General features: G+C 40.7%; 1 protein-coding gene across 11 annotated transcripts in view; it reads right to left on the bottom strand.

Annotated features, from left to right (window-relative positions):
- Window positions 1-833: 833 nt before the first annotated feature.
- LOC112321883 (uncharacterized) overlaps window positions 834-8865 on the bottom strand; it is a 91391-nt gene continuing 83359 nt past the window's right edge. For all 11 annotated transcript variants that reach the window (XR_008426553.1, XR_008426554.1, XR_008426551.1 and 8 more), the window contains 2 exons: window positions 3756-3919; window positions 834-3656 (listed from right to left, as the gene is read on the bottom strand). The gene's annotated coding sequence lies outside the window, so the exon portion shown is untranslated. The remainder of the gene's footprint in view (window positions 3657-3755; window positions 3920-8865) is intronic.

Here is an 8865-nt window from a genome sequence, read left to right as displayed (position 1 = left end):
AGAGAGATTAGAACCCAACTCCACTCTAAAGCCCTCCTACTTTCCTCTGACAGCAGGTGTTTCCAGACTACACTATACCTGTAAGTGGAAAACAACTCTCAGTGGATTTATGGGCCCGAGGAGGTATTGATTTAGCACGTCCAATGTATACCTTTCCTGAGCTTGGGAGTAGAACAATCTGGACCACATTTCCAAGAGGGCAAGTCTCATTAGACAATTCCTTCTTAGTTTCAGAAGAAAGACCACAACAGGAGAAAGTAGGCACAGGAGGACTTAATGCTGCCTCCCAGATTAGTGGGCTATTAAGTTTTTCTAGAGCATGTTCGTTAATAGAAAACAGAGAAACAATGTATGATAAAGAGAAATGTGCAAACCCAAATGTGCATGTAAATCAATGATTACGAAGATGAATCAACTCTTGTAACCTAGATTCCTTAGCTGTCAAAACCTAGGGATAAAGAAACTCAAAGAAACACCAAGCAGGTAGCAAAGCTATACGCTAAATCAGTTCTCCATCACGTGCACAGCTCCACAGGCTAACGTTTTCTATACTGATGGCCCCTTCTTAGTTGATGATTTTTCACAATGTATTTCATGGCTTCCATCCCTACATGAGACTTTATTACTATCACATAGGAATAAAAAGCCATAAAGCACTAGAGTGAATTTATCTTGGTCGGATGCAAAACTTATTTTCTTCACATGACTTCACAACCATTTCAAAGCTAACCAATCATTTCATGCTACATTACGGAACATTTTAAACTACACATAAGTGACAGGAAGCACACTTAAGTTTTGACATCACAAATTAACAAGATTTCATCCTTCAACAACATTCTTAGCTACAAGGACCAGGAAACAAGACCAGGAGACACTCAGCAACACTCAACCATCAAATTCACCAAAAACAAAGGACACTGGGGAGAATTCCTGGAGAAAAGCTCATCACTTTGACATTGAACTTGGAAACACATGAGGAAAGACAGAAGACAGACAAATCACTGAAACCAGGGGATTTATTTCAAGCCTCTTGTTTCAACTTCTTCCCCAGGAAGCTTTCTTACATGCCCACAGCCAGCTTTTTCAATTTGGAGCAGGTGGGGAGAGAGGAACTTAGCACCTGCTTGCACTAAGCCAGCATTAAGACTTCTACACCTAAATAACAAAAAAGAAAGAAAAAAGAGAGAGCGAGAGAAAAAAAAAAAACTCTACAGCATCCTAAGGGACCACAAGCGCTAACTACTCATCTATAGACCTTCACGGAGGCTGACACCATCCCCCACCCCCATATATGGAAGAAAATATCTAATTCTGCCAGAAACAATACTATGCACTAAATCCCTCAACGATCTAAATAACTCAGGTCCAGAGCCCAAGAACATTCTTTATGCCAAGTTAAAGTGACATTGCTCATGGGATTATCAATACCCTTATAAGTGGCCATACCAAAACCCACTTCTTCAGGACCACTGAAAACTCAATGCCACAAATTCCCATGGATTCCTGGCCTTTCAGAAATAAACTTGGAGTGCCTAATTAACAACTGCTGAAACAGGGTCCCAGACTATTGAGCTCTGCCCTCTGCTTTTTAAAAAACATGGTATTATGAAAATTCAAATAAAAGACACAAGGGCTTGAGTTTCTCATTAGGAGTAAGGTCTAGGCAAACGATTTCCATCTAGAAATCACTATAATGAAACTTTGGTTTATGTGAATCACAGGGAGGAGACTGGAAATAGTTAAATGAAAGGAAGTGCATACATAAATTCAATTATCATGCATGAAACATGCAAATGATTTAAGCACTACATCTGAAACTCTAGTTTATATTCATTAATCTCAGGTTGCACTTTTGAAGGAGAAAGACATGTTAATTGGGTCCAGATTAATGCACTCCCAAACCTCTCCAATTTGTTTTTAGGTGAGGGTTAAATGATATGTATTAAAATAAACACAGCTGCTCATCTCCCCCTATATTCCACCTCCCCCACTCCACCTCTACCTCCATTCCCAGCTGGCTCACCTCCCCCACCACACCTCTCCATCCTTTAGGGAAAGAATTAAAGAGCCCTAACATTTTCCTTTTGCAAATACATTGGAAGATAACCTTGTCTCTTACTTAGCCTTTTTAATACTTTCCCTTTCCCCAGAAAGAGGATCAGTTGCACATCAAACCCTGACGAGGCCTAACTGTGGTGTCCAGGACGTGTGCACGTGGCCACGCCAGCCAGCATTTCCATGCACAGGCATTCTTTCTACAAGTTTGGGCCTGAGTCCTTTGACCAGTAAGTACTGAAGGACAGTTTCAAAGTGTCCTGGCACCCGCTTGCTTGGAGCCAGAGTTGCTGCAGGTTGGCATGACAATCTGGTGACTCAGTTACTTGGGAAACCAGAGAATTGAGAGAAAACTTGGGGGTTTGGTTGCTGTTCTTCTGTGGCACACTCTGCTAGCAGAAACTAGCATAGAGCAGAGGGCACCCAAAAGGTCTTTCGAAAGATCACTTTGCTTTCCTCTCCCTCCTCCCTGACAAATTATACTTAAAATAAGTTTTCTTTTCTTTCTCATTTATTGGCATCATTAGTTTGGGACACAAACAAATAACATGTTTTTGGAAGAATCTCATCTCATGAATAATGAAACTTTAGAGAGTAAAAAACATTCAATATTCTTTTCTTGGTTTCTTGGACCTGACTTCTAGAAAAATAAAACAAAGGAAGGGGCACTACAGGCTACTGGAAACAGACTGGGGCACAGAGGCAGGATGGAAGGGGTTCTCTCTGTAAGAGCAGCCATCAAGGAGTTAAACCAGGCACCTCCCCCCAAAAGAGACCTTCAAACTAATTTCACACTGAAAGTGATGTTTAATTTGAATTATATTCTTCCCAAAGGGAAAAGGTTAGTCTCATCACTGGGCTTATATCCTCCTCCCCCTTCTCCTTTCACACAAATTGAAAATTCAGATTGACCATTTATCATGATACAACACTCTTTTTTTCCTGGTCCAAAATCAAATGAAAGCCTGGGACCACATCTGAGAACCCATGGGCCGGCCAATCCTCCTGACCGACGTGCACAACAGAGAGAAGACGAGAACAAGGACACGTACGTACACAGAGACAGGAATCACTGGACGTGCACTCACAGTGAAACACACAAATACGTGCAGCTACCAACAGTCATCGGCCCAGACAGCCTCTTCTTCGCCTCGACTGATGTTTGCCTCTTTGCAAATGTAAAATTAGTCATAGTACATAACAACAAGGACGAGACGGACATTAAATCTGTCAACATCCTGACAAATGCTCTGAGCACTCTTTAGTTAGGAAAGACAGTTAGGATAGTCATCATTCCCAAAAGAAAAAATGATCATATGCTAGCCGAACCCTAAGTACAAGCTAAAGATATTCACCTCGTAAAGCCATTCCTCAACTAGCCCCTTGGCACTTGCTGGAATTATTCGTAGCACGAGCTCCACTTTCTCATTTTCTGCTGACTCCATGTGAGTAATTTCTTTCTCATGATTAAAAGTGAGCTTGGCAGATCCTTCAAAGCATGGCTTTAGGTGTGGTGGGGCTCCGAGAGCATCCTTTGTCTACGGCAGGTTGCTAGTAATTCATCGGTGGACCGGCAAGCCAGGGGAATATTCACATACCTACAATGATTTTTAAAAAATGCAACCTTTATAGATATCTTTATATAAACATATTTTTATACTGAAACATGCAGCTGACAGATGAAATGAACTGTTTACCTTGGAAAAGAATAGGCAGGCTTTTCTCTTCCAAATAATCACTCCGGCCTTTCTGAATGTCATCCAAAAGCGATTCTGCCTCCTTCGACTTATCCAGCATCTGAGGCTGTGAGATAACCCTCGTAGCACTGGCCTCCTTCCCTGGCCCCTTCATTATTAGCCTCCTGGTGGGTGAGATAGAATACAGTGAATGTAATAACCGCACTTCACACAACAGGCTCGCTCTCTCTTTTAAATTGAAAATCCCCTTATTACAAAACAAGGGGTGTTCTTTTTCTTCTACCTTTAAGTAGGACTGCCACATTCATTGCTTTTTACAAAAACGCAGCTGCTTTTTAAGCTACAGATAAATAGAATCTGCTAGGCGGTAATTCGACTCAGTCTGAATGCATTATTTTCTAAGACATTTTGGCGAAAGGCTTTTTTATTATAAACTGGAATGAACAAGGGAAGTCCTTTTCTCTTCTAATTATGAATGTGTTTTGTTCCCTACTATTAACCTACAATGTCAGATTGATCTTCTTCTTCTCCTTCTTTTTCTGCAGGCAGCTCAATAAATCAACACTTTTTTTTCCTGAAAAATTAGAGGGCTGATGATTAAGTCTTCATGAACTCCAGTAACAAAAATAAAAATAGCCCAAGGAAGAAGCAAATACAAACGCTGTAACCATAAATATAAAAAATGAAGTGACCTCCGGTGCCCAAAGTAATGAATCTTGTTTTGACACAAAAAGTTAAGATAGGGAGGATTTACTTGTTAATTTCATTTTAATAAAATTAAGGCTTTCCAGGCATTTTCATAAAGTTGATCTCATTCTGTTTATTCAGCTAATAAAGAAAAAGATATAATAAAACTGTAACATTTCAAAAAAAAGAGTGCCCAAACCTCTTGCATCTGTTTACTTGTTCGTTATGTGTGAGAGCTGGCAACCCTACCAGTGGCCCCTCACGTCTCCAGGCAGTGCCTCGCGGAAGTGCAACAGAAGAGAAAACACTGCGAAGAAGAGTATTCAGTCTGAACTTCTGCTGACATCACTTTAATGCCAAAGATAAACACTAAGCAAAATGGCGAGTTCCTAATAATATCAAAAAGCAGTCTAGAGACTCCACTAGTCTAGGCACTGGTTTAATTTTCATCCTGATGTTGATATTTCTGACTATAACATTACAATAGACCCCGTGCGATGCTCCATGTCCATATGGACATATTGCCTTGTCGAGGGGAGGAAACCCCACAGGGCATCAGCGGGGTTCCAATTAAGGAAAAATAAATACTGCTGCAACCCTGACAACAAGTGGGGATCGCCAGTAGATCACAGCAGCGCAGGCAGGTGCCCACCACTAACTCTACAGATGGGAAGCCGAGGCTGTCATTCCCTTCCCTCAACTGTGATGGAAAGCAAAGTGTTGAAGATGAACTCGTACGGCAGAGAGTTTCAAAGTGATTTTGTCTTATTTGTTTATATTACTTTATTTCCAACAAGCGGGACAAGTGGGAATTAAAGGGGCCTTGTGCAAACATAAAGGAAGAACTCTGTGCTGAGATTACATGCATATTCAAGAGAGAGAGAGCTTGACATCCTTCCACCTATAGCCTTTCCTGCAGGTCTGCTTGAATTTTTTAAAAGGAGAATATTTATTACAAGTGAGATGCTTCCTGGATTTCAGAACACCAGCTCTAGGAAGAGATATGTTTGCAGTGAATGGTGGTGATAGAGCTTTGGAGATTCTACCACTCTGCTTAGATTTGAATCAATTTTCTGTCCTCTGATACGCCTGGGAACAAATGAGGCCCCATCAGGTTGCTGGTCTTGGCTTCAGAGACTGAGTGATGGTGTAGCAACAGCAGAAGCCCAGTGTGCCTTCAATAAACAACAAGCCCTTCGCTGAGAAACAGATTGAAGTGAATTAGGGGTCACTAGAAGAGTGAAAATGGAATCCTTATGCATCGATCTCCCCATTGAGCTAAGGCCTCAATAACAAGCCTGCTTTGGCAATGAGGAATGTTTCTTTCTGTAATATTGATATGTGAGGCAAATAGAAGAAAATATTTTAGGTGTATATTTGAAGGAATTTAATTTCCTAGATATCCTGATTTATTGAGAACAGACTGACAGCTGTCGGAGGAGAGGGGGCTGTGGGGCTTGGTGAAAAGGTGAAGGGATTAACAAAAAACCCCTCATAGACACAGATAACAGTACGGTGATTACCAGAGCAAAGGGGGTGGGGGAGGTAGAAGAGGGTGTGGGGGGATAAGCGGTGATGGAAGGAGACTTGACCTGGGGCGGTGAATGCACAATACCAATCTACTGATGATGTGTGACAGAACTGTACACCTGAAACGTATATAATTTTATTAACCAATGTCACCCCAATAATGCAAATTAAAATGTATAAAAAAAAGAAATAGGTTTTACTGGCCTCCAACAAAAAAACCTTTGAACATTTGCTTTCCTTGATCCATCTTTTACCCTGGTGAATCATTAATAGACAAAAGACAACATATAATCTTCTGCCACCTGTAATATTATTTTAAGGTAAAAAAAAGTCACCTTATATACAGTGGTGGGCAAAAGTAGGTTTATAGTTGTGAGTGTGCAACACACGTTATTTATTCTTGTATTCTTGTTTATTAATTATTTTATTATTTTCCTCACTAACCACTGTAAACCTACTTTTACCCACCTCTGTAATGGTAACATAAGCTACCAACCAAAAGTCTTGGCCCTTACTATGCTTGGGAAGTAATTAAATAAGTCACTCTACTGAAAGACGCTCTCCGGCGACAGAGAAGAATGGCTGTCCCACTAAAGAAGACACAGTGGGGCAGTGCTTTGACAACTTGGCCTTAATCCCTTCTCTCCTTCAAAGAAGGAGAAGCTACATACGAAGAAAAGCAGAAGAGGTGATGAAGGAGGAGAAAAAAGAGGAGGATGTGTCAAAAACCCACTGAGTACAACAAACGAGTCATTTTCTTCCTTTCCATGTGAAAATAATTCTCTTTACATCGCATCCCTGCCACTCACAAGCAAACTCAGTTTTAACCACTCTAAGCCTCACTCTCGAGGAGCCTGTCTTACCAGGCTGCGATGAAGATGAAGTCACCTACTGTGAGTTTTCTACGATAAACTGGTAAACAGCAGTAATATCCAATAAGGAACATTCATGCAGACGTACGCACACCTCCATTAACAACCTATCAGGTGTACTGTTGCTCCATTTGAGGAAAACCAAGCAGGTGAGAAAAACGTTATTCTGCATTGCAAATATTGGATAGATCTGATGATCTACCGATGCCTCGTCTCTACTGGAAAAAAGAAAGAATGTTACAACATATCCAGGTTGTAAGAAGACATTCTTGCTGTTGTGACTCTATGGTTAAGAGGAATTGAATTTCCAATCACAAAGATAGCAACTTCAAGAAACACTCGTATCCATAAACATACTTCAACTGTGCATCCTTTGAACTTCCATCAATACCGTTTTGTTTTATAAAACAAAAAAGATAAACTATGTTATCAGTATAATATATTTCAGCATAAGTATATGGCCATCCTCAATATCCATAAAGAATTGGTTCCAGGACCCCTCCCCCAACACGCGCACACATGAATACCAAAACCCACGATGTTCACATCCCTTGTATTAAAGAGTAGTATTTGCATGTAACGTAGGCACATCCTCCTGTTTGCCTTTATTACTCATACTACCTAATAAAATGTGCATACTACTATGTAAGTAGTTGTTACAGTGTATTGTTTAGGGAATAATGACAAAGAAAAAAAGTCTACACGTCTTCAGTACAGATGCAACCATCATAAGCCTAACTACATAATACAGGTCAGCAACGATACAGCCCTTTCTTTCCAAATATTTTCAATACATGGTTTGTCGAATTCATGGATGAGGGACTGTGGATATGGAGGACCCATGGTACTGCTTCTTTTAAGAAAAAAACACGCGGCTGTAAATTTTTAAAAGTCTGCTTTTCATGTTTTTCCTTCTAAATTTATTTTCTGAATTGGGTTGTTTGAAACTCTCGCACTTTTACAAAGCCAAATATCTGTGATGATCAAGCTTGACAAGTATTGTAGGAGCAAAGACAAACTCTTAGAAGGGCAACTTCAAAAAGATTTCCTCCTCCTGGTAGCTGTTTGCCCAGGAACAGAGAGGGCCTGGAAAGAGGCTCCAAGCTCCACTGACCACAGGAACTTCCAGCCAAGAATCTAATCACTGCTCAGGACGCAGCACAAAGGCATGAATGGGAGCCACAGAACAGTGTTGAATGCCGTGTGTCCTACAAATGAGGAAACACAGATATCTTCCCAGAATCACATTCAGCACGGGGATGCTCTAAATATGAAAAGCAAGAAAAGCTTTTTAGCTCCTCGCCAAGGCTTCCTGACATCCAGCACTTCGTGAGGTCAAGAAATGTGTCCTCAGCTTCTGTTTTCTGTTCCCCTTCAGAGAACACGGGGAAGAATGGAGCTGCCCAGCTGCCTGTTAGCACGCCACACTTGGCTGACTCCCGTCCTCACTGGGGGAGTGCATCCATTGCATTTGAGACTCACAGAAGGAAAACCAAAATCAATTTAACATGAAATAAATTCACATATTTTTGCCTCTTTAGCATTCTCCCAAAGTGCCCACGGTATAGTTAAGTTGAAAGAATTTTATATAATGAAGACTATTGAGGCATAAATCACATAGGTAAAAAAAATGAGATGCAAGGAGGTGAAATCTAAAAGCTAATTAAATTCAGTAAGGGCTCTCAAATGACGACATGCCCACTGACCTTCCCATGCTAATATTTTGTTTTAGAAGGGACAAATAGTAAGGGGTTGTAGATTCCACAGTACAATCCTTTAGTGAAGCCTAAGGAGAAAAAAAAGAGATTAGATGTATGGATTTCTGTGCTGAATGGATGCCAGAGCCAAGATGCAAAGAATAGATAAGTTTGAGATTTGGAGGAACTAAATTTGAAGCCAGCCAGTAAAACGGATTGAACCTTATTACCTCTAGTCACTGAGAAATTCCCGAGACAGTTGGATGCAATTTGAAAAGGTCAGAAAAATATTTCCTGCACAGCATTACTGCTTCATGGTTTAAG

Source organism: Desmodus rotundus, chromosome 3 (assembly GCF_022682495.2).
Source record: "Desmodus rotundus isolate HL8 chromosome 3, HLdesRot8A.1, whole genome shotgun sequence".
Classification (NCBI taxonomy): domain Eukaryota; kingdom Metazoa; phylum Chordata; class Mammalia; order Chiroptera; family Phyllostomidae; genus Desmodus; species Desmodus rotundus.
The sequence above is the reverse complement of the archived record's forward strand: the minus strand, read 5'-3'. Positions and strand labels throughout refer to the sequence as shown.